A 22,469-nucleotide genomic window follows, 5' to 3' on the forward strand; every position below is an offset into this window, starting at 1 on the left:
TCTCCCTTCTCTCAACTTATAACTGAAAATTTTGATTCCTTTAAATCCTAAAGGGATACATAGGTAAAATTAAGTTTATGCACCTTTTTCTAATTTTTTTTTTTTAAAATTAATTTTATCTCTAGTTTTTTAATAAGTTCAAGTCTTTGTTTATTAAATTTTTCTTAAAAATAAGTTATTTTTATTCTTATTTTTCTTATTTTATTTTGATTAAAAGATTTCTAAGAAAAATTAAAATATTTTACAAATATAACTTAAATTCTAAATCAATAAAATTTTCCTCTAATTTTTTCCTTTAAGTTGCTCTTAAACCGCCCCTAAATCGCTTTCAAATCGTCTTGAACTGTCATTGTAACACCCTCCCGGTAACCATTCCGTACATTCTACTGTTCTGGTGACCGGTGTCGGTCCGGACAGCTAGAACGTCCGGAAAAATATTCAAATCAAAGTGAGGGACCATAATTAACTCAAATATTAATGAGAAAAATTTAGTAAAAATTTTAGAAATAAAATACAACCAAGCAAAACGAACCGGTGCCCAAGCGATGGGTAACCGGAGGGAAGTTGCGGTTCTCGCAACCAGGAGCCCTAGACCCGGGAGAAAAATTATAAAATAATTTTTGGGACTCCAGAGAAGGGTCATTGAGGTTCCTATGGCATTAGAATGCCAAGAAAATATTTAGAAAAATTTTTCAATCGGTACAGCAAATTTTGACCCGTTAAGCCAAACGGAGGGCATTTTGGTCATTTCGCCTTCAGAGGTGATTTTTGGCCGACTTGTCCAGTTGAGTAAATAATTAATATGACATAAAATATGAATAAATATTACTAGAAATTAAATTGAAATTGAGTAGTGATGAAAGGAAAAGAAAAATCAAAGAAAAGCTTATTTATGACATCTTGATGATGTCATTTATAAATTGTGACCAATCACAATTAAGCAACCCTTTGACTAACAAATAAAAGAGACTAAATAAGACCAAAATAACAAAATTTCAGCAGCCATCTTCCTCACCCAAAAACGTTACATTCTCTCCCAAAACCCTATTCTTCCATGGGAGCTTAATGGAAGCTTGAGACAACCCACCAAATCACCATAAAACCTTTAGTCATCTTCACAAAAATTTGCCCTAGCACCTTGCTAAAGCTTTTGGCAGCCAAGAAGAAGAAAGAAAGTGAAGCTTTCTCAAGCTTGGATTGGCATACAACAAGGTTAGTGCACTATATACCTAAAACTCCTTAATTTCATGAATGAGCACTTGAATTTAGTAAGAAAATGTCATTTAAATGAACAAAATTCATGTGTGTGTGTACATGAATTTTGGCTGCCCTAGTGGAGAAATAGTAAGGAGTGTTTTTGATGAGCTTGAAGTGAACTAGAATTATGTTGAAAGTTTATAAACATAAGAATAATAATTTGGTATGCTAACTAAGGCATTATGTAGGAAACATAATGTGAAGCTAGGGTTTTGGAGAGTGAAATTTGGTTTTGGCTTATGAAGTGGTAAGTGAACATTATAAGGGTCAATTAGTGACCATTTTAGGTATGTTGACCATAATTAGAACTTAAAAATAGAATGGCAAAGTGAAAGTAAAATCTGCCCTATGGACAGCAGCATAGGGACTGAAATTTCAGTCCCTTTGCACTGCCATAACTTGGGCAGTGGTAGTCCAATTGAAGTTTGGCCAATTGGACATGAAACTAGGCTTATAATGGCACATTTTTGCTGAAGAAACCATGCCCAAAAGACCAAAGCAAAAGGGTCAAAACCCAGCTCCAATCCGGATTCCCTGCACTGAATTCTGCAGAATTTGACCAAATGAACAGTAACTGTTCATTTGGCCATAACTCACTGTAGATTTGGTCAATTGGTCTGAAATTTTTACAGCAATAAGTTAAGACATAGAAAAACAACTTTCATGAAGGAACCTACCCCAAATTATGGCCAGAACCCAACCAACCAAGTGACTCAAGTTACTGTTCCTGCACTGTAGATATGGTAAATTTCTGCAGAATGCAATCCGGACAGCTTGGGTTTTTGAGCCATATCTGGAGCTACAAAACTCCAAATGGAGTGATTCAAAAAAGGAAATTCAACTAGACAAAATAAGGAACAACTTTCATGTTTTACATTTCTTCAAATTCCAACAGTAACAGTGTCCAATGGAACAGTGAAGTAAGGGCACCAAAACTGAAATTTTCTGCTAGTGTGGGTTGCACTTTGAAATTGCAAAAACACTTAATGCCAACAAGTTTTAAACACCAAATGTGGTATGTTGGGAGTGCCAAAGTTGATGTACACATTTTTATGCTAAAAGTCAACATTTTTGGTTGACCAATGATGAATAGTGACACCAAAAAAGTTGAAATTCACAAATTGAAGAATTTAAAAGTTTCAAATGCCCTAGTATACCTAACAAGATTGGTTTGGATAGTTTGGCATGCCAATAAGGTTCCGTTAGCAGTACTGCACATGGCAAAAATGCCATTCTGTGATTTCATGGCTTTTAGCCATTACGGCTTTGTATTGAGACTTGGCCTTGTGCACGATATTATTCTGACTTGTTAGCGCTCATTGCACACCGGAGATACATATGTGACCGATGGTGTGACGGCCGAGTACTAGGTACCCAGTGCGGTTATCCGTTATCGATCCGATGCCTAGTGTAGGTTACTTGGGGCAACCAAATGAATAAAAGTAAATAAAGCTAATGATTTAATGAATATACCAAGACCAAACAAAGAAAGCATACACATTGTATACACATTTATTTTCTTGCTATTTTCTTCTATTATATTATTGCACCACTAAGCATTATTGCTTAGCGCGTTGCTTTGCCACAGCGTAGGTACCGAGATCCCGATCGTGAGCCCAGAGACCACAGGTGGGTGAGTCTATCCGATTACGCTCGATGTCCGTGTCACCTCACTACCTGCAGTGCATCGGTAGGGCACTAGGTGTCATTTTGTCATTTTGATATTTTGTAGCAGATTTATATTTTCTCATATGTATTTGAACTCATGTAATATATTTTGATGTATATGTAAATTATGAAAATTGTATTTGTTAATGGAAAAGTAGATGTTTACTTGTGATTTACATGCGAACATCACATGTGAATGATGAATGAAAATGGAAATTGAAATGTGGAAATCATGATATTGAAATTGGGTGTTGATAATGGATGTTTGAGAAATATTGTTGAGATTTTGGGATATTGGAGTTTGAGATGATGAAATAAAAATATTGGAAGTGTTTTTTAACAGGTTCCGAAGAACGGTTTTCTCCATTTTTAGCCGGTACTCCGCCGGATTTTCTTTAAAATTTTCGGAACCTTAAATGAATAATACTTTTGATAAATGGCTTAAACAAATTGTATTTCATAAATTATATGCAAAAAGCATGATATAAATTAATTGAGGAATATTAGAGTGTGCCGGTACACCGTGTGGCATTACTTACTCGGGTATACTGTACACGGGTGAGGGGTGTCACATTTAGTGGTATCAGAGCACGGTTTAGGCGTTTCTGGGCCTAGATTGAGTCCATACCATGCATTGCATTTGTAAGAGTCGAGGTGACACTAACGCAGATCTGTTTATTTTTCTTATTTTGAATAGGATATGGATCCTTCATCACAGAGAGCCGTTGAGGAGGAAGTGGAGAGTCATGCTCCACTGCGGCGGTGAGGCCCGGGGGCATGAGAGAATCTGCTCCACCACTCGAGCGAGCACCTCAGCCTCCACAGGCCATGTTCCAACAAATGGCCGACTTCTTTAGACAGATGGCTGGGGTAATGCCAGCACCACCACCACCACCAGCTCCACAGCAGAAATCACACCTGGAAAGGTTAAGAAAATTTGGGGCAGTGGATTTCTATGGTAAGAGAGAAGATGACTCTGTTGCAGCCGAGAATTGGTTGAGCAGGCAGGCGATACTAAAAGCAGCTCCACTGTACTCCAGAGCAAAACCTGGAAGCTGCCATCTCCTTGCTGCAAGATGATGCCTATGAATGGTGGGACACGGTGTCTAGTGAAGTGCAGCCAGAAGCTGTAACTTGGGATTTCTTTCTCTCTGAGTTCAAGAAGAAGTATGTGGGTACTGTATATTTGGAAGAGAGAAGAAGAGAATTTATTAACCTGAGGCAGAGACAATTGTCAGTGGCTGAGTATGAGAAAGAATTCGTCCGATTAAGCCGCTATGGAAGGGAGATAGTCCCAAATGAAGCTGAAAGATGCAAGAGATTTGAAGAGGGACTAAATGATAACATCAAGATCCAGCTCACTGCCTTGGGAATCACCGAATTTACCAAGTTAGTGGAAGCTGCCATAAAGGTTGAAAAAGTGAGAATTAGTGAGTGGACTAGAAGAGAGAGAGCGAGAAGAGGGGCCAGGTCGGTCGAGTTCGGCTCTGCATCGGGGAAGAAGTTCAAGGGTCCTCTGCACAAAGTTCAGCTCGACCACGAGTGAAGTCGGTCTCGGGGCCCAGCCACGATTTACCCCTAGGAGAGGTCAGTCCACACCATCGGTGGCAGCTCTCCGAGGATGGGGTTCAGGACCAGCCGGCATCTTACGCATGTCCACACTGTCAAAGATGGCATAAGAAGTGTTGGAGAGTGGCGGTGCTTGCTTTAGATGTGGGTCAACAGAGCATCGGTTGAAAAAGCATCACGCAGAACTACTACGGCTACTCCAACACAAGCGACAGACTGCTCTGCACCACGAGAGGTAGAAAATCGGCAAGTCGAGTGTAGGACCATCACGAGGCTGCATCTGAGCAGAGAGGCTGACAGGACCACTGCAAGAGCCTATGCTATTAGAGCTCGGGAGGAGCAAGATGCCCGGATGTCATCGAGTGCGTTCTCCTCTACACTACACTGTGCATGCATTGGTGGATCCGAGATCCACTCACTCATACATCTGCATCAATCTACCCGTAGAAAGGGGATCTTGGTAGGGAGAGTGACCAAGACATTCTGGTCACTAATCCATTGGGTCACGCAGTGTGGTAGTGAACAAAGTATACAAGGGTTGCGTTGAGGATTGAGGTATGAATTCTTGGCGGACCTAATTGAGTTACCCTTCCATGAGTTTGGCGTGATTTTGGGAATGGGTGGCTATCACGTCATCGAGCAATAGTTGATTGCAAATTGAAGAGAATTTCTCTAAAAACTTCAGAGGGTAATGAGATCACAGTTGTGGGGGAAAGGACAGATTTCTTGTCCAATGTCATCTCAGCCACAGTTGCAAGAAGAATGATGAGAAAAGGCTGTGAAGCCTACCTAGCACATGTGGTGGATACTAAGCAGGCTAAGCCAAACTGAGTGACATACCCACGGTGAGAGACTTCCCAGTATTTCTGAAGAGTTACAGTTTGCCACCGAGAAAGGAAGTTGAATTTGCCATTGAGACAACTGCAAGATCTGACACCCATTTCCATTGCTCCTTATAGGATGGCACCCACGGAATTGAGGGAGTTGAAAACTCAATTGCAAGAGTTGTTGGATAAGGGGTTTATACGCCCCAGTGTGTCACCATGGGGAGCTCGGTCTTTGTTGTGAAAAAGAAGGATGGGACTTTGAGGCTTTGTATTGATTCTGGCGGTTGAATAAAGTGACTGTGAAGAACAAATATCCGTTGCCTAGAATTGATGATCTGTTTGATCGGTTGAAGGAGCAGAGTATTTTCTAAGATTGATCTCGGATCGAGGTATCATCGGTGAGGGTAAAGGATGTAGATGTGCCCAAAGCGCATTCGGGACCGGTATGGGCATTATGAGTTTACGGTGATGCCCTTTGGCTTAACAAATGCACAGTAGCATTCATGGACCTTATGAACCGTATCTTTCATCCATACTTAGATCGGTTCGTAGTGGTCTTTATTGATGACATTTTGGTGTATTCCAAGACCAGGGAAGAACATGATGAGCATTTGAGGATTGTTCTGCAAACCCTGAAAGAAAAGAAGCTGTATGCTAAGTTGTCCAAGTGTGACTTCTGGTTGGATGAGATTGCATTCCTTGGACACATAGTGTCAGCTGATGGGATTAGGGTGGATCCCAAGAAAATAGAAGCGATGATGGAATGGAAGCCTCGGAAATACAAGCGAGGTCGAAGTTTCTTGGGGTTAGTGGGTATTACAGAGATTTGTGAAGGATTTTCCCTAATAGCTGCTCCAATGACCAAGTTGTTACACAAGAATGTCGATTTGTTGGAATGACAAGTGTCGGACAGTTTGAGAAATTGAAGGCTATGTTGAGAGAGGCACCAGTGTTAACACAGCCAGTGTCAGGGAAGGACTTTGTGGTCTACAGTGATGCCTCTCATAATGGGTTAGGATGTGTGTTGATGCAAGAGGGAAAAGTGATCGCCTATGCTTCCAGACAGCTAAGGCCACATGAACAAAATTACCCTACCCATGATTTGGAGCTTGCAGCAATTATCTTCGCACTGAAGATATGGAGGCATTACTTGTATGGTGAAAAGTGCTACATATACACAGACCACAAAAGCCTGAAATACTTGCCAACCCAGAAGGAGCTCAACCTTAGACAGAGGCGATGGATTGAGTTCCTGAAGGATTATGACTGTGTAATTGACTACCATCACAGGAAGGCAAATGTAGTTCTTGATGCTTTGAGCGAGAAAATCCATGCGACTCTGAGATCTTTGAATGCCCGTCTATCCTTGGTTCGAGATAGAGCTATTTTGGTGAGTTGCAAGTGAGGCCAAACACACTTCTGATTTTAGATGGGCAAAAGGCAGATGAAAAGTTAATGGCTATTATGAGCAAGGTCTCAGAGGGAAAAGCAACTGACTATGTGATGGAAGCAGATGGGTGTCTGTATTACAAAGGAAGGCTGTGTGTACCAGATGATGGGAATTGAAGACCGATTATTCTAAAAGAGGCACACACTAGTGTATATGCTATGCACCGGGAAGTACAAAGATGTATCATGACACGAAGCTTGATATTGGTGGCACAGTATGAAGAGAGATATAGTGACTATGTGACTAAATGCTTGACATGTCGGCAAGTCAAGCGAGAACATCAAGTTCCATCGGGTTTGCTACAGCCTATACGCATACCTGAATGGAAGTGGGATCGGGTCACCATGGATTTTGTAAGTGGTCTGCCTCTCACCCAGAGGAAACATGATGCAGCATGGGTAATAGTGGATAGATTGACAAAGTCAGCACACTTTCTGCCAGTTAGGACTGACTACTCACTGGAGAGGTTAGCAGAATTGTATATTAGTGAGATAGTTAGACTGCATGGAATTCCACTTTCCATCATATCTGACCGAGACCCAAGGTTTACATCGAGATTTTGGAAGAAGTTGCATGAATCCTTGGGTACACAACTCCATTTCAGCACAGCTTTCCATCCTCAGACGGATGGGCAATCAGAAAGAGTAATCCAGGTAAACAATTGAAACCCATGAAATTGATACAAATATTGAATTGAAATGATAACAATAACGTGAAATACTTGTCAGGTCCTTGAGGATATGCTGAGGAGTTGTGTCATTGAGTTTGAGGGAAGTTGGGATAGATATCTCCCACTGGCAGAATTCGCATACAACAATAGCTACCAGGCTAGCATCCAAATGGCCCCATATGAAGCACTATATGGAAGAAAATGTAGAACTCCAGTGTGCTGGACTGAATTGGGTGAAGATAAACTGGTAGGGCCAGACCTGGTGAAACAGACTGAAGAGAAGGTAAAGATAATCAAAGCTAACTTGAAGGTTGCCTCAGACAGACAGAAATTCTTATGCCGACCTGAAGAGAAAAGAAATAGAATATGTGGTTGGCGACAAAGTGTTCCTCAAGGTGTCACCGTGGAAGAAAGTGTTGAGGTTTGGAAGGAAGGGTAAGTTGAGCCCTAGGTTCATTGGCCCATATGAAGTCATTGAACGTGTGGGTCCAGTGGCCTATAGGCTAGCTTTACCACCAGAGCTGGACAAGATCCCATAATGTGTTTCACGTGTCCATGCTCAGGAGATATCGCTCAGATCCTTCACATGTCATCTCCAGAGAAGAAATTGAAATACAGCCGGATTTGACATATGAAGAAGAACCTCTACGGATCCTGGCTCGGGAAGTGAAAGAGTTGAGGAATAAGCAGATTCCACTGGTGAAAGTGCTTTGGAGGCACCACAACACCGAAGAGGCAACTTGGGAAAGTGAAGAGACGATGAGGCAACAGTTCCCTCAACTGTTTGCATCAGGTAAATTTCGAGGACGAAATTTAAATTAGAGGGGAAGAGTTGTAACACCCTCCCGGTAACCATTCCGTACATTCTACTGTTCCGGTGACCGGTGTCGGTCCGGACAGCTAGAACGTCCGGAAAAATATTCAAATCAAAGTGAGGGACCATAATTAACTCAAATATTAATGAGAAAAATTTAGTAAAAATTTTAGAAATAAAATACAACCAAGCAAAAGCAGGCAGGTGCCCAAGCGATGGGTAGCAGGAGGAAGTTCTTGTTCTGCAACCAGGAGCCCTAGACCCGGGGGAAAAATTATAAAATAATTTTTGGGACTCCAGAGAAGGGTCATTGAGGTTCCTATGGCATTAGAATGCCAAGAAAATATTTAGAAAAATTTTTCAATCGGTACAGCAAATTTTGACCCGTTAAGCCAAACGGAGGGCATTTTGGTCATTTCGCCTTCAGAGGTGATTTTTGGCCGACTTGTCCAGTTGAGTAAATAATTAATATGACATAAAATATGAATAAATATTACTAGAAATTAAATTGAAATTGAGTAGTGATGAAAGGAAAAGAAAAATCAAAGAAAAGCTTATTTATGACATCTTGATGATGTCATTTATAAATTGTGACCAATCACAATTAAGCAACCCTTTGACTAACAAATAAAAGAGACTAAATAAGACCAAAATAACAAAATTTCAGCAGCCATCTTCCTCACCCAAAAACGTTACATTCTCTCCCAAAACCCTATTCTTCCATGGGAGCTTAATGGAAGCTTGAGACAACCCACCAAATCACCATAAAACCTTTAGTCATCTTCACAAAAATTTGCCCTAGCACCTTGCTAAAGCTTTTGGCAGCCAAGAAGAAGAAAGAAAGTGAAGCTTTCTCAAGCTTGGATTGGCATACAACAAGGTTAGTGCACTATATACCTAAAACTCCTTAATTTCATGAATGAGCACTTGAATTTAGTAAGAAAATGTCATTTAAATGAACAAAATTCATGTGTGTGTGTACATGAATTTTGGCTGCCCTAGTGGAGAAATAGTAAGGAGTGTTTTTGATGAGCTTGAAGTGAACTAGAATTATGTTGAAAGTTTATAAACATAAGAATAATAATTTGGTATGCTAACTAAGGCATTATGTAGGAAACATAATGTGAAGCTAGGGTTTTGGAGAGTGAAATTTGGTTTTGGCTTATGAAGTGGAAAGTGAACATTATAAGGGTCAATTAGTGACCATTTTAGGTATGTTGACCATAATTAGAACTTAAAAATAGAATGGCAAAGTGAAAGTAAAATCTGCCCTATGGACAGCAGCATAGGGACTGAAATTTCAGTCCCTTTGCACTGCCATAACTTGGGCAGTGGTAGTCCAATTGAAGTTTGGCCAATTGGACATGAAACTAGGCTTATAATGGCACATTTTTGCTGAAGAAACCATGCCCAAAAGACCAAAGCAAAAGGGTCAAAACCCAGCTCCAATCCGGATTCCCTGCACTGAATTCTGCAGAATTTGACCAAATGAACAGTAACTGTTCATTTAGCCATAACTCACTGTAGATTTGGTCAATTGGTCTGAAATTTTTACAGCAATAAGTTAAGACATAGAAAAACAACTTTCATGAAGGAACCTACCCCAAATTATGGCCAGAACCCAACCAACCAAGTGACTCAAGTTACTGTTCCTGCACTGTAGATATGGTAAATTTCTGCAGAATGCAATCCGGACAGCTTGGGTTTTTGAGCCATATCTGGAGCTACAAAACTCCAAATGGAGTGATTCAAAAAAGGAAATTCAACTAGACAAAATAAGGAACAACTTTCATGTTTTACATTTCTTCAAATTCCAACAGTAACAGTGTCCAATGGAACAGTGAAGTAAGGGCACCAAAACTGAAATTTTCTGCTAGTGTGGGTTGCACTTTGAAATTGCAAAAACACTTAATGCCAACAAGTTTTAAACACCAAATGTGGTATGTTGGGAGTGCCAAAGTTGATGTACACATTTTTATGCTAAAAGTCAACATTTTTGGTTGACCAATGATGAATAGTGACACCAAAAAAGTTGAAATTCACAAATTGAAGAATTTAAAAGTTTCAAATGCCCTAGTATACCTAACAAGATTGGTTTGGATAGTTTGGCATGCCAATAAGGTTCCGTTAGCAGTACTGCACATGGCAAAAATGCCATTCTGTGATTTCATGGCTTTTAGCCATTCTGGCTTTGTATTGAGACTTGGCCTTGTGCCTGATATTATTCTGACTTGTTAGCATTGTTCATTGCACACCGGAGATACATATGTGACAGATGGTGTGACGGCCCGAGGTACTAGGTACCCAGTGCCAGTTTATCCGTTATCCAGTCCAGTCGTCTAGTGTAGGTTACTTGGGGCAACCAAATGAATAAAAGTAAATAAAGCTAATGATTTAATGAATATACCAAGACCAAACAAAGAAAGCATACACATTGTATACACATTTATTTTCTTGCTATTTTCTTCTATTATATTATTGCACCACTAAGCATTATTGCTTAGCGCGTTGCTTTGCCACGCGTAGGTACTGGAGATCCCGATCGTGAGCCCAGTAGACCACAGACTGGGTGAGTCTATCTGACAGTTCTGCTCAGTGTCCGTGTCACCTCACTACCTGCAGTGCATCGGTAGGGCACTAGGTGTCATTTTGTCATTTTGATATTTTGTAGCAGATTTGTATTTTCTCATATGTATTTGAACTCATGTAATATATTTTGATGTATATGTAAATTATGAAAATTGTATTTGTTAATGGAAAAGTAGATGTTTACTTGTGATTTACATGCGAACATCACATGTGAATGATGAATGAAAATGGAAATTGAAATGTGGAAATCATGATATTGAAATTGGGTGTTGATAATGGATGTTTGAGAAATATTGTTGAGATTTTGGGATATTGGAGTTTGAGATGATGAAATAAAAATATTGGAAGTGTTTTTACAGTTAGAAGAACAGTTTTCTCCATTTTTAGCGGTACTCCATGGATTTTCTTTAAAATTTTCGGAACCTTAAATGAATAATACTTTTGATAAATGGCTTAAACAAATTGTATTTCATAAATTATATGCAAAAAGCATGATATAAATTAATTGAGGAATATTAGAGTGTGCCGGTACACCGTGTGGCATTACTTACTCGGGTATACTGTACACGGGTGAGGGGTGTCACAGTCATTTTTCGAATCATCCTTTAAACCATTTTAAACTGGGGCTTGAATCGAAATCGGCAGTTCAAGAACCGTCTTCCAAACTATCTCATGATGGTTTGGTTCAGGTTCATGATTTCATTGAACCTGAACTGGCGGTTCAGGAACTGTAACCGGCGGTTCCTGAACTGTGGCCAACTAGGGTTTGTGAAAAATTAGAATTTTGCTTATGTAATGGTATATTAACATTGTAATGGTCAATTAGCGACCATTTGAATATGTGTAAGGAGGAATTGAAGTGAGTAAGGATAATGGAGTTGAGCTTAGGCATGGTGCCCCTGGTGACCTGTAGGACTGGGTGTGAGTCCAGCAGGTTTGGGCAGCTATAACTGGAGTTGTATAGGTTCAATTGGTGCAAGGCAAATTGGACATGAAACTAGACACATAATGGCACAACTTTAGTGAAGAAAACCTGCCCAGAAAACCAAACCAAGTTGACTTAAAAATTATCCTAATCCGGGTGACCAACATGCTGTCCCTGGAAAATGATCAAATAAATAGTGTTTATTCAAATGGTCATAACTTATGGTAGAAAAGTTCAATTGATCTGAAATTTTACCAGCAGAAATTTGAGACATAGCCCTACAACTTTCATGAAGATCACAAATCCAAATTCTGACCATAACCTAGTCAAATTGCCAACCAAACTTAGGTCACCAAATCTGGCAGAACCAAATTATCCAGAAATTCTGGGTACAGGTCAATCCGGCCACTTATGGTAAAATGACCATAACTTGAGCTACAAAACTCCAAAATGGAGTGCTTCAAAAAAAGAAATGTAACTAGACACAATAAGGAACAACTTTTATGAAGACAATTTTATCAAATTCCTACTGTACAAATGACCAATGGAACAGTAATCCTAGGGTATGAAATCTGAAAATTTTGAATAACATAAGATAAGCTTTGAAATGGTATTGGAAATCAATACCAACAAAAATAAAATGTAAAATGTGGTATCTTGGAGAACTTAGGTTCAATAAATTTATTATGTATTAAAAAGTCAATAATTTGAGTGAATAGTAATGTGAATAGTAGTATAAAAACACAAAGTGTAAAAACTAAATTGGTAGAGAAAATTAAGGTATGAAATTTGGAATCCATGAAATGTTCATGGATTACTTGGAATAGAAATAGTAATTTACCTAAATGACTTAATGAACATTTAAGTTATATGAATATATAATTAAGATTTGTATTCCCATTAGTAGTAGGTTTAATAAAACATGAGTGATACCACTTGAATATGAAATGGAATTAACCTAGATGGATTGTTGAGACTTATACTCCTAACACCGATAGAATTCATAATATATTAGCAATACAACTTGAAGTATAAAATGTACTTTACATGATTAGATTGTTGAATGAATAAATGTGATAAAAGTGTCATTTGGGATTTAGGTTCCCATCAAGAGAGAAAGGAAAGATGTTTTGAATGTGAATAGTGCATGAGATTAAATGAATGTGAATTGTGATCAATATGAAATGATGTATGAATATTATGATAAATGTATAAATTATGGAATTTGTCATGAAATAATGAAGTCATAAAACACAATATATTAATATTTAATAATATTATGTGCCCTTGTATTGCCTAGACATATGTGTCAGATTGGATAAATTGGCATGCCAATAAGGTATTATTTTAGCAGTACTACGAAAGGCTTTATGCCTGTATTCATGGCTTTATACCTGTATTCATGGCTTTATGCCCGCACTCATGGCTTTATGCCCGTATTCATGGCTTTATGCCAACATTCATGACTTTTATGCCTGATTATGTGTTATCATGGCTTTTTAGCCATAATGACTGCATACGTGATTGACGCTCTGCGTCCCATGGTATGACTACCCGAGGCACCGCAGTGGCCAGTGTTAATGACCCGTTATCCAGTTTAGTCAGCCTGTCGTAGGTTACTTGGGCAGTCTAATTTATTAAAATAAGTTATGAATATTAGCAATTAAAAATGCTAGAAAGTAAATAAATGAGAAGAAGTTCTGAAATAAATTAGCTTAGCTCCAATAAAATTTGTTCCTTAGAATGATCTGAAGTAAATTAAATTAGTTCTAAAAATTTTAAATATTACGAAATGATTGTAAACAACTTAAAAAGTATCAGGGAAGTGATAGAAAGACAAGTAGAAGAATTATAACTTAAATAACATTACAAATGTGACTTTAATAAGAATATAAGTATAAGTTTAAATTTTAGATTTATTTGTACATTATATAAATGATTATTATAAACTTATGATAGAAGAGATTCTAGAGAGCAACATAAAGGACGAAAAATATACTGTATGGCAAATTTCATATGAATCCAGTAAAATTCTTGAGTATAGAAAATATGCTCAAATTATTTTTATTTGTATACATTATTTCTTGTCATATTATTGCACCACTAAGCAGCAATGCTTAGCGCAATGGATTTGTTTCCTCGCGCAGGTACTGAATTTAAAGCCCAATGAATACTAAATAGAGATTTTGGAGTCTGATCTGCAGAGTTTTTAAGGTTGTCACCTCCTCAGCAATGCATGTAGATAGGGTCCATATAGATCATATTATGTATTTTGTACATTATAATTAGTTATTATTTGTAATATAAACTGTGAATTGTATGTTGAAATATAGATTATGAAACTGTAAATAATTTGTAGATCATGTAAATTATGAAATTATGTAATTATTTTATAAATTATGTAAATTAAGGCAATTTGAAAATTTTGCTTATGTAATTCGAGAATGTTTACATATGAATTAAGTATGAATAGATTTGTACAAATGAGTATGTGCATTACAATAATTGAATGTGAGATGAATATGATGAGCATGAATGATATTTTTATTATAAAATATTATTGAAAAATTTCAAGCTGGTGAATAGTGAAATACGTCAACTGATAATAAAATAGGGGAAACTCCGCTGGTTTCTCTCTCTAAAAATAATTAATATTAAAATATAACGAGATCAAATTATTAAAATAATAAAGTAAGATAAGATAGGGTACTCTGGCACTGAATGTAGCACACTTCGCACGGCTACACTGTAGTCGGGTGAGCGGTGTTACATTTATTGGTATCAGAGCACGGTTTAGGCGTTCCTAGGCATAAATAGATAAAATGAGATAGTGTGCATAACATGCATTGCATTCATATGAGTCGAGGTGACACTAATGCAAATATGTTTTCTTGGTTATTCTGGGTTAAGGTATGGACTCAGAATCGTAGAGGGCAGTAGAAGAAGAAGTAGTAAGCCGTATCCCAACTGGGAGTGATATTGGAAATCGGGGAGATCTTGCTCCACCAGTGCAAGAGGTGCCTGTACAATCCCAACAGGCCTTGTTTGAGCAGATAACTGAATCCTTTCGACAGATGACTGGGGTTATTCCACCACCGCCTCAGCGGAAATCTCCTTTAGGAAAAATTAGGAAGTATGGTGCTGTAGATTTCAATGGTAGAAAGGAAGATGATTCTTCAGCGGCTGAGTATTGGTTAGAAAGGACTGAAAGAGTCCTGCAGCAGCTCCATTGCACACCAAAACAGAGTTTGGAGCGTGCAGTTTCATTGTTACAAGAAGCTGCATATCGGTGGTGGGATGTTGTAACCAAGGTAGTGCCACCAGCCGATGTAACTTGGGAATTCTTTCTGATAGAGTTCAGAAAGAAATATATTAGTTGTGGTCATGAAGAGGAATAGAAGAGGAGTGGTGATCAGCAAAAGAGAAAATTTGGACAGTCTAGTAATAAGAGGTCGAGAGAACAGTTAAGTCAGACATCTGATCAAAGTAGGAGATCTAGACCCAGGCCTATACTCAGAAGAGATCAACCAGAAACACTAATAGTGAATGCGCTAGGACTAGCAAGAAAATGTGGCCATTGTAACAAGTGGCATAAAGGTGATTGTAGGGGATTGACTGGAGCCTGTTATAGATGTGGGGCCATAGACCATCGTCTGAAAAATTATCCTAAGAGGAATTTACCACGGACCCAGACAGAGGTCATGGAAGGATCAAGTACAACAATAACACCACTTCCAAATGTCACCCAAGCAGGAGAGGAGTGTCGACACCATATTTTGGCCGATCCCCAGCACTAGGTCTCCCTGGGCCAGCCAATGACATTTCCGACTTCTCTTCATTTTTCTTTACCAGATGACCATATTTCCGAACTCTCCTTAAAAGGAATTGAATCAATGCTAAGTCCTAACATTCGTTAAAGCCCTGCCGATCTCTCAAATCATTTACCGATCTCTCAAACCCGCTGTCGAATTTTCGGACCCGTCGGGTATATCCCTGATCTCTGTTGATAAATGAAGTGAACTAGCACTAGATCTTTTCTTACCAGTTTTATAGCCGACCTCCTTTTCGGAAGATCAAGAGCTAAGGTTTTGGTTCGGTTTAACGAGGGTTCCGATCTTAAGTTTTCAAGTTAAATTTTCAATTTTAATCAAGTCCCGTTCAGCATTTCTTCCCCACCGATCTAATGCTTATTGTGCTTTCCGATCTCTTATACTTAGATTAATAATTGCATTTTTGTCTTGCTGTGCTCATACAATCAAATACTCAGACAAACAATGGTTTAAAATTTTCCGATCACAACCCTTCATTGAACAAAGAGGCATTCCATTTCATTTCATAATTTGTACAAGTTATTCGGCTGGGGGATCACCCCCAGCCTGATTTACATTCTGCTCACTCTCTCTCTCACCCTCGGCTTCCTCCCCACTGTCCTCATCGTCGCCCTCAGCCAGGTCGGCCATCCAGGAGAAGTCCTCTTCAGGGTAGCGCTTCTGGAGTTCGGCCAAGAGATCCTTGTGAGCATTCACATAGGCTCCGGCTATCCCTGTCACCATCTCTTCATCCTTCTCTTTAAGCTCCTCATCCTTCGCCTTAAGCTCCTCGTCTTTCTCCTTGAGTTCCTCTATAAGTTGAGCGACCTGAGCGGCTTCGTTGGCGTGAAGCGCCTGGACTTCCCCAAGAGCACGGTCCCTCTCAGCCAAAATATGATTCTGTTCGGCCAGCCTGTCTTCATGGAACTTTGCCCGTCCCTCGACTTGAGATATATAATCCCGAGCGGATGAGAGTTGGGATCGGAGGGAAGCCAATTCCTGATTTTTCTTCCCGATCTCCTTACCCAGACGCTGGACCTTTTCCCAAACCATGGTCTGATTCACCAGGCATTCCACATTCAGACTCATGGAGTGAGTCAAGATGTCATCAAGGCTGCTCGAGGATAGCCTGTCCCGATCCTCCCGAAGAAAGATGGAAGACCCCAAGACTTGGGCAAAACCGGGGTTCTCCCGTACAGTCCGGTTATTCTTCAAAGACTCCATTAACTTCTGGGCGCCACGAGAGGAGGTCCTCCCAGAAGATTGAGAAGGCCCCCTTTCCGTGCTTGGGACAACTGAAAGAGTCGGAGGCTGCTCTTCCGATCTAGGAGGAGATCGGACAGCTTCAGTGGTCGGCAGATCCGAAGGTGGAGGCGGGTCTCCTTGTACTTCCCCAGGTTCACGACCAGGTGTTCGAAGCATTTCCGAACGCTTCATCTCCTTTATCTTCCGGGAGATCTCCCTTTCCTTCTTCCGCTTCCTAGAACCCTCACCACCCGCCATACCTGCACAAAGAAAAGGTTAGTGAGATCGCTAAGGTCGTGAGAACTGAGATATAGAAAATACCAATGCCGAGGTCAGAGAGCGGAAGTTCGCGGTCTTGGCCGGTGAGCAATTGAATAGTCCAATGGTGCAGCTCGGCAGTCACCGCATCCAAACAAGAATACTTTTGAGTGGCGGCCTGACTCTTCAGATCCATCACTATTAAACTTTCCTCCTGACTCAGGGTAATGTGCTTCGGAAGCAAGGGCCCCTGGTACCACCAGCTACGGGGGAAGTCCTCAAAGCAGCTCGGATCTTTGCTCCTCAGAATGAAGAAACGGTTCTTCCAATTCTTAAGGGATGAGGGCAGATCGGAAAAGAGCCCGCAATGAGGCTTCGCTGAAAGAACCAAGTGTTCGTCATCCTTTGTGAGTTAGTGCATGCAGCTCGGCGAACACCTTAGCCGTAGGTCTGATTCCCTTAGCTCGGCATAGACCTCGGAAGGCTACCAAGATCCGCCACGAGTTGGGGTGAATTTGAACAATGCATGCTCGGTAAAGTTTTAGGACCTCCTTATAGAAATCGTCTAGAGGGAACCTCAGACCGGCCTTTAACTGTTCCTCGTACACCATAACCATGTCATTCTCTTCAAAGGAGTGATCGACACGAAGATCGCCGTGGCACTTGATTAGCTCGTACGAATCAGGCCGAATATTATATTCTTGGCTAAACGATTGTAGATCGGATTCTCGAAGAACCGACGGTAGCTCGTCTATAGGGAGAGTCTCTCTCCCTGAAGAAGGTGCGAGCCTTGATGGTATGACCCGCCCCCGAGTTGGGGCGGAGGCCCTGGGAGGTTCTTGTTGAACGCTTGGCCCGACTGCCTCTTCTTCATCAGACGATGACCATGAGAACTGAATCGAAGGAGGGCTCGCCGCTCTCTGACCTTCGGCACCGTTCATTTTCAAAAGAAACAAAGAATTTAAATTAAAAAGAGGATCAAAGCCCTTACCGAGTCCGATCGTCGTAAGAAATTGAGAAAACGAGAGAACTTCGTAGTTGTGATGAGTGGATTGAAAATGGAATGAGATAACTAGTTGCTAACCCTCCCACCCCTATTTATACTAGTCCGAGCATTTAATGCTCGCGAGGTTCTAGGCAGCGCATCGATTGGTGGGACTCGACAGCTGTTCTGACACTTCTCTCAAATATCCGAATGTTCAGAGATGGGTTAATTGGAGATCGGCATAATAAGTTAAATATTTTGAATAAAGGATCAGTTAAGTGTCATTCAGGTAAAGAACCAGATCGGATAACCACATTAGAGATCGGAAAAATAGTCAATAAGATGATAACCGATAAAATAAAGTCTTTATTTTCAAAAGATCGGATTACATCATTTGGGCGATCTCTAGGGATCGGATTACACTAACATTGGATCACATCATTTCTGTGATCTCTAGAGATCGGATTGCATTGAAAATAAAATACATCATTTGGGCGATCTCTAGGGATCGGACTACAATAAAGGTCTAACTACATCATTTGGGCAATCTCTAAAGATCTGATTACATTTTAGGATTACATCATTTGGGCGATCTCTAGAGACCGGTGGAACATCCTATCTAAAAGGCCTATGTCAAAGCCTAGTCTCGTGGCTGAGTCAAAAGACGTGTTTGACCAGGAGACCGGTTGTTGACATCGGATAGATGTGCAGCTCAGATGGGGTGACTATGACTCCCATGAAGATGAGAGACATCGTCACCGATGTTACCACCCGAAACCGACCCGCTGTCGGAACACCCAATGTGGAGGAAAACCGCTGTCGAAACACTCAATGTGATGAGAAACCGAATGAACTCAGTTGAGCGACTCGAGATCGGTACAACCAAGGTCCGCAATCTGGTCGGTCAAATCCGGTCCTCTCACCATCGATTAAGGTCATTCGATCAAGGATCGTAAATTTTCAGTCGGTGAGTAAAGAAGTCCATCGGAAAAAGATCAAAGCCACAGTTATAGCCAGAACTTCCACCGGAGCAGCTAGAACAGGGAAAGTAAGAAAGGAAGAGAGGAAAATCAGATGAAGGAAATGTCTCCGTCGACAGGGGTATATATAGGGGAGGATGAGCATTTATTGCTAAGCAGAAAACGAAGCGGACGCTTCGGGAATCGAGGGACAATTAATGCTTTGACCAGACCGGACCAGAGAAAAGGAGAGATCGGAATAATAGATCGGAAGGTGGGAGACCAGCATGAAAGGTCGGAAAGAACATGTGAAAGAGATCAGAAAGAGGAGGGATCGGTAGGCAAAAAGAATAAGACAAATTCCAATAACCGTCGTCAGAATCAGAGCCGAGGTAGTTAAGGCGTTGCAGACGAGATCTCCACCGCACGCCTAAGAATCGCCATAATCTTGACAGTGCCGTGGTATGTCATGACAGTCCTGTACATCCCAATCTCCACCGTTGATCCCACTTGTAAGGACAAACCCGGAACCCTTAGATCAAGAGAGAAGACGACAATACCAGCGTCTTTCGCTCTTAGCCCTCGGATCGTTCCGGACAAGGAAATTTGGGACCGTCAGATGGAAAGAAGAAAAGGACAAATATTATGAAGAGTGATCTCAACCATTCATTTTGATTCTCTTTAATTCCTGAACCTCCGATCATGTCCTTCGAAATCTCGACCCTCCATCTCCCTCAAATAAATCCTGACCCTTCACGAAGAGCACCCGATTCCTATAAATACCTGCATAAAAACTGTTCAAGGGACGGACGGGCAAGAAAAAATAGACAAGAGGCTGTTATTATAGCAGAGGAACTCTGAAATTTCATTTAGTTTACTACTCTGCTACTTAGAAGTGTCAATCAAAAAGACTTTTGAAACAAGTTTTCTGAAGTGTTTTTCTTGAAAAGATTCTGAATACTGGAACTCTACATTTCCAGTTTGTTCATTATCTGGTCACACTCTCACTTTCTGCCTTTTATCATTTCTGTCCAAGCTCAACTTCATTCTATTCGGTTCTTTTTATCTTGATCTGATCGCATTTTAGCTAATCACCCTCCAGTTCACGAGGAACACCACCCCTCAGGCCAATCAATCCTTGCCTTATCACTATTTGGCACCCCATAGTGATTTTAGTAGCTTTGGCTCCTTACAGGTAAGAGCTCATACTACTGTTTTATTAAGTGCTTACATTTACTTTCTACATTTTCCTTGTTCTTCTCACATCTGTGACTTCCTACTTTTGTACAAACGATCCCCAAAGAATGTTACTGTAAGAGCTCATATCACTGTTTTATCGAGTGTCTACATTTACTTTCCGCATTTTCCTGTGTTCTTCTTACATCTGCAACTTTCTTCAAGACTATTTTTGCACAAACAATCCCCAAAGAATGACACTCTCAAATCATCTATTTAGTGATCAGTTCATTTTTATTAATCTTCATTTTTTTTGAAAGCAAGTTTTCTAACTCCTAGTAGTATGTAAGTGGTTGGGTAAACGTAGGTAACTGCAACTTAGGGGTCTCTTTTAAAAGAGAGAACATGAATAACATGTCAGGAAGATAGCCAAACTATTAGGCCGACGTAAACAGCAATTCGACAAAGATGTCATAAAGTGGAATAAGACCAAAGTAAAGCAGTAGATCGGTCATTAATAGATACCGGTAAAATGAACGCATGGAAGGTCGATAAATCAAATCTAGTTTTCCCTATCTAGTCAAAAGGTATCGAGAAGCCTTATCCCCAGCATCTTAGAACGCCAGAATCTTTAGCTTTAGGTTCTTATGTCATGTAGTTGAAATTAAAAATCCGGGAGATCGGAGAAATCCCTTCCAGGCTCCTGTCAATCTAAAAGAGATCGGAAGAGAGTTCTTATCCAGTCTCATCCAAAATTTTAATAAACGTAAAAAGAGATCGGAGGAGAGTTCTTATCCGGTCTCCCTTCAAAATTTTAATAAACATTAAATGGGGATCGGAGGAGAGTTCTTATCCGGTCTCAACTCAAAACATTAATAAATAACTCTAAAGGAGATCGGAGGGGGTTTCTTATCCGGCCTCCCCTCAAGATTTTAATAAATAACTTAAAAGAGATCGGAGGAGGGTTCTTATCCGATCTCCCCTCAAAATTTTAATAAATAACTTAAAAGAGATCGGAGGAGGGTTCTTATCCGATCTCCCCTCAAAATTTTAATAAATAACTTAAAAAGAGATCGGAGGAGAGTTCTTATCCGGTCTCCCCTCAAAATTTTAATAAGCAACTTAAAAGAGATCGGAGGAGAGTTCTTATCCGATTCTCACACCCGTACACTAAGGATGTCTCATTTACTTATGTATCTGGGTGATCCAAATTTAGTGAAAAATCAAATATTCCTTTTACTAAAAGGATTAACATTGCCGTCCAAGCCCTCCTAACTAATTTATAAAGAATGCAGAATTAAATCTACTTACCCTTATTAAGGGACGAGGTGGGGTGCCTAACACCTTCCCCACCCGTTTACGGACCCCGAACTTAGAATCTCTGTTTTGAAGTGGTTTCATTTTTAATTTAACTTCTCAAATGGTTTTCTTTAGTTTCCCTCAAAACTAAGGTGGCGACTCCTCACTTTTTCCCACTTCGGTGAGTGATCGACCAGGCGACCGCAAAATCTATTGCGACAGCTTGGCGACTCCACTGGGGACTATCCCCGGTCTAGTGGTCCAAAAGTAGATTTAATTTTGTCTGATCAAATTATAGTTAGATGGGTTCACTTGGCGATGTCTTATATGTTAATTATTATTACTGCTAAATATTTTGTTTTGCCTGTTCTATCTCTTACAGTGCTCTTCATTTCAAAAAGGAAAAAAAAGGAAAAAAATGGAAAAATAAAATCCCCTAAATGGGGAAGAGGTAAAGGTGTCCCTTCACACACCGAACACTCACACAATGTCCTCACACACTATGGTCCTAACCCGGGCTTTCTTACCCTTTTAGGAAAGTAGTAGGGAGTCATGTAGTGGTACCCGTGGGTTTTACCCCGTTAGTATCCGTGAAGGCTTCTGCTCAAATTGAAACTCGCTCTATCCACTGTGATACTCGTGGAATTTTCCCGATAACATCACAGGGGTAGAATGGGGCTCTCTTGTTTCTGATGAGGGGCAATTTGGGAACCTGTGGCTTTTAGAAAATTAGTTCCTGAGCTAAACTATCACAATAGTTGAAGGCCGTAGTAAACTACCTCATAAGATAGAACTATCCAGGTAGGTAGCGCTCACCCGGTGTTAGGAGTCTCCCTACTATAGGACAAAAGGGGCATACTTTCTCTTACCCTGTTCTGCTTTAATTTCCTTTTGTTCATTTCTTTTGAGGGTAATCTTGAATCCTACTAGAACACCTATGCATTTTCCTACTTTGATAAATGTGTACGT

The 22,469-nt window shown here is 40.2% G+C and overlaps 1 long non-coding RNA gene across 1 annotated transcript; it reads left to right on the forward strand.

The window, feature by feature from the left end:
* The first annotated feature begins 8,958 nt into the window (after positions 1-8,958).
* On the forward strand, positions 8,959-11,106 carry LOC131180241 (uncharacterized). Its single transcript, XR_009149043.1, has 2 exons — positions 8,959-9,135; positions 10,782-11,106. It is a non-coding gene; the product is annotated as an uncharacterized LOC131180241 (long non-coding RNA).
* The last annotated feature ends 11,363 nt before the right edge of the window (positions 11,107-22,469 follow it).

Source organism: Hevea brasiliensis, chromosome 5, assembly GCF_030052815.1.
Source record: "Hevea brasiliensis isolate MT/VB/25A 57/8 chromosome 5, ASM3005281v1, whole genome shotgun sequence".
In the NCBI taxonomy this organism is placed as follows: Eukaryota; Viridiplantae; Streptophyta; class Magnoliopsida; order Malpighiales; family Euphorbiaceae; genus Hevea; species Hevea brasiliensis.